Source organism: Orycteropus afer, unplaced genomic scaffold (genome assembly GCF_000298275.1).
Source record: "Orycteropus afer afer isolate SDZICR_OR568_19922 unplaced genomic scaffold, OryAfe1.0 scaffold00015, whole genome shotgun sequence".
NCBI lineage: Eukaryota > Metazoa > Chordata > Mammalia > Tubulidentata > Orycteropodidae > Orycteropus > Orycteropus afer.
In genome coordinates this window covers 11,288,317-11,293,007 of record NW_006921602.1, presented here as the reverse complement: position 1 = coordinate 11,293,007, position 4,691 = coordinate 11,288,317, and positions in this window count along the sequence as shown.

Genomic DNA, 4,691 nt, shown 5'->3' with positions numbered 1-4,691 from the left:
CATCTCCTTTCCATTTTCTCCATCATCCCACCCTGCCCCTAACTCCGAATTCAGTGAGGTACGGAAGCCTGTCATAGATTAAGTGTGTATGTGTGTGTGTGTTTTCTAACTTGGTTAGAGAGATGCCAGAGAATTGCCTTGATATCCCGAGGAAGACAAATGACTTTTGGGTGAGATCAGAGATCTCTTCCCCTCCTGTTCACATGAGGGTTCACAGAAGGCCTCAGAATGTTCTCCATAGGAAAACATAGGTGGAGGGGGTCTACTGTGAGTGAGTGTGTGTGTGCGTGTGTGCGTGCATGTGTGTGTGTGTGTGTGTGTGAGATCATCCTTTTGCATTGAAGGTCAAAAATGGAGAGCAGTCAGATCCCTGGGAGAGATAGAGCAGGGACATGAGGAGGGAAATGGCCAGAACTCTGCTCTGTAAGGTGACATATGCCTGAGTCCACCAGAATTCCTGCTTGTGGCCTGGGAAACAATGCAATATGTGACCAGGAGAATGCCAGACACCCACAGGCCTATCATGCAAGCCTCTGGTTGCAGTTGAAGTCCATTAGGTGGCACTCTTCAGCAACCTTCTGATCATTCTGGTGAAAGTTTCTCAAACTCCAGTACCTGCAGCTCTAGGTTACTAGGCTGTGTTGTTACTGTCCCATGTGGTGGTAGTAAAAGTGGTCACTCTAGTCCATCCAGCTGCTTGGCAAATCAAGTCTGGGGCTGCAAGGCCATATGCTGGGGACAGACTGGGACATGCTGGGAGCCCTAAGCTCTTACAGATGATATACAAATGGTGAGGTGGCTGTTTTATGCAATAGACTCATCCCAGGAGTCTGGGATGTCCTTCCATCTCAGGGAGAGCTTGATGAGGCCATGTGGGCTTGCAAAACTGAATGTCCCCGAAGAGAGTGACTGCAGAGGCCACATGCCATCTGAGGGGCATCAGGAGCTCCAGGAAGGGATGCAGAAGCAAACAAGGGATATGAAAGTTTCCCTGAACTGCTGGTGGTAAACGTACCAAACCTGGTAAACCAAGGGCTACCACAAATAGACTTAAAAAACAAAACCAAACCTATTGCTGTTGAGTTGATTCTATTCAATTCTGACTCATGGTGGCATCGTATATAAAAACCAAGCAAACCCCTTGACATGAAGTCACTTCTGGCTTATAGGTACCCTATAGGACAGAGAAGAACTGGCCCATAGTGTTTCCAAGGCTGTAAATCTTTACAGAGGCAGACTGCCACATCTGTGTCCTGTGGAGAAGCTGGTGGGTTCAGAACTGCCAAACTTCTGGTTAGCAGCTGAGAGCTTTAAGCACTGTGACATCAAGCCACCTTTGATCCCATGGACGCAGAGTAGATTTGTGTTCCATGGTGTTTTCAAGGCTGTGACCTTTCAGAAGCAAATCAATCTTTCCTCCAAAGCACTTCTTCTGAGGCAGTTCTGGCTGAATTTGAACAATCAACGTTTTAGTTAGTAGTCAAGCACTTAACCATTTGTGCCACCCAGGGACTCCTCAACTAGACCTAGACAGAGGGAATCTTAAAATCTTTAGTTTCCCCTCCAGGCAAAAGAGCTGTGACAATGTTAACAGGCAACTAATCCATGGTGTTAGAAGTTAACACAGTCGTTGCCTTTGGCAGGTGTGTTAGACTTGGTTCTCTAGAGAAACAAAAAACAGCAATGCTTATATATATAGAGAGAGAGAGAGAAATTTATCTTAGGAAAATGGCTCAGACACGTATAGAAGCCGGCAAGTCCAAAGTCCCTGGATCAAACGTCAAGCTGGAGGCTTTTCCTGGCTCTTGCAACCACAGGGGCTGAGGAGCTCAAGGCTGGCAGGCAGTACACTGGCTGTTGACTCCAACGAATGATGAATCCGAGATCTTCAGGCCGAACGGTGAACTACTCACTCATAGACAGTTGTAGGCAGCACAACAGAATCCCAATCCACAGAGGAATGTCTCTCTTCCCAGGATGTCCCTGGATATGCTGGAAGCCGGCCACACCCCTGGGGAAACTCCCCTTCAACAGATTGGCCACTCAGAACATAGTCATCCGATCCCATCATGGGAACAACCACACAGAACTGGGGTCCAGCCAAGTTAACACACAGCTCCAACTATCACAGCAGGGTTTTTAGAAGGGGCGCAAGAGGGATGTGGTAGTTCAGTTTGTGTGTCAACTTGGCTGGGCGTGGTTGAGTGGCTGGGCAGCTGGATGTAGTATTCCCCATGATGAGACTGGTAATCAGCTCCATGGTGGAATCTTCTGGGAGCAGCTGAGTAGCTGCCTTAGGGATGTGGTCTGCTTCCTGTATATAAGCAGAAGCCTTGGGGAATGGGCTCTAGCTTATTGCACACTTGGACCCTGCAAGTAGCTGTGTCATTGTTCAGCCTGCCATGCTCTGCCAACCTTGGGACTTAAAAATGGACTTGAAGTAATGGCCTGCTGTGTGGGTTGGTAACATTGGGACTGTGTCTTTTTACTTGTCAACCTTGGGTTTATCAGCCTCAGCAGCCAGCAGCTGAGTGAAGAAAAGCCTCCAGCTCCAGTGGGCCGGGAGCAGGGCGCAAAGCTGCAACCCAAGGTTGAGGGGCTTTCACCCAGCCCCTAGAGCCTGGCACTTTGAACTCAGACCTAAAGCCTCCAAGTGTAAGAATAAATTGTTTGTTAAGGCCATCCCATTTGTGGTATATTCCTGTCAGAGCAGCACTAGGTAACCAGAACAAGGGGGTTGTAGGTGTCTGTTCTTTATCTAGTGTTGATTACAGAGGTGTTACCAGTTTGTGAAAAGTCAGAAAGCTGTGGACCTATGATGTATGAAGCCTGTGTGTATGCTTGTTGTTGTTGTTGTTGTGTGCCATCGAGTAGGACTCGACTCATAGAGACCCCTCCTTGGGTTTCCAAGGCAGTATCACTACGGAAGTAGATTGCCCATCTTCCTTCTGAGGAGTGGCTGGTCAGTTTGAACTGCCAGCCTTCTGGTTAGCAGTCAAGTGCCTTAGGCACTATGCTACCAGAGCTCCTGTGCGTATGCTACACTTCAGTGAAAACCAATGTGGGTGAAATGCCAGCAAAACATTTTAGTTAAGACTCAAAATATAAGACTATGTAGATGTAAGGATGGGATCTCAAGTAAATTAAATTATAATAACTAGTATGCAAACTTCAGGCAATGTTGCAAATTAAAACCACAGAATTACTCTACTTTTATCACATGAATAAAATTTAGGGTATACTTTTAATAGCAATGGTGATTAACTTATTAATTTATTATTTAATGTCCATTAAGTTATAATTCCAAGATCACTAATTAAATTTAGGGTGCTCTTGTGGCATAGTGCCTAGGGGATTTGACTGCTAACCAGAAGGTTGGTGGTTCAAACCCACCAGCCACTCCTCGGAAGGAAGATTGGGCAATCTACTTCCGTAGTGATTTTGTTGTTGTTGTTGTTGTTATGTGCCGTCAAGTCGGCCCCGACTCATAGCGACCCCTCCTTGAGTTTCCGAGGCAGTATCACTACGGAAGTAGGATTGCCCAACCTTCCTTCCGAGGAGTGGTACCACCTCAGAAACCCAAGGAGGGGTCACTATGAATTGGATCCCACTCAACGGCAGCGATTATGGGTTGGTGGTTTAAACCCTCCCAGTGGCTAAGTGGAAGAAATGGCCTGGGAACTGCTTCCACAGATTACAGACAAGAAAACCCTGTGGGGCAGATTCGGTTACACATGGGGTTGCCATGAATGGGGTCTATTCAACGGCAGCTTATGACATTTTTCTAGGCATATGAGAGTTCCATCTTTAACCCTCAATTTTGTTATTGTTGTTAGGTGCCATCAAGACGACTCTGACTCATAGTGACCCCACGTACAACAGAACGAAAACACTGCCTGGTCCTGCACCATCCTCACAATCCTTGCTACACTTAAGTCCATGGTTGCAGCCATATGTCAGTCCATCTTGTTGAGGGTCTTCTCCTTTTTGCTGACCCTTTCCTTCACCAAGCATGATATCCTTCTCCAGGGAATGGTCCCTACAGACCACATGACCAAAGTATGAGAGACAAAGTCTGGCCATTCTTGCTCCCAAGAAGCATTCTGGCTGCATTTCTTCCAGGATGGATTTATTTGTTCTTCTGGCAGTCCATGGTATTTTCAGTATTCCTCGCCAACACCACGATCAAGGCACAAACTCTTCTTCAGTCTTCCTTATTTATTGTCTAGCTTTCACATGCATATGAGGTGACTGAAAGACATTTGACTGCTAACCAGAAGATTGATGATTCAAACCCACCAGCCACTCCACGGAAGGAAGACTGGGCGATCTACTTCCGTAAAGATTTACTACATCAGAAACCCAAAGGGGGTTGCTATGAGTCCAGATTAGGTGCACCTTTGTCTTCTAAGTGACATCTTTGTTTCTTAACACTTTAAAAAGGTCTTTTGCAGCACATGTGCCCAGCACAATACAATGTCTGATTTCTTGACTGCTGCTTCCATGGGTGTTGTTGATTGTCGATCTAAGTAAAATGAAATCCCTGATAATTCAATTTTAGCAGGCTTTAACTGATCAAACTGAAAGGAACTCTCTTTTTTTACTTTTAGAGCTGCTTTTTTTTTTTTTTTTTTTTTATCTGGGTGAAAATTTACAGAGCAAATTCACTTTCCATACAGCAGCTCACATAC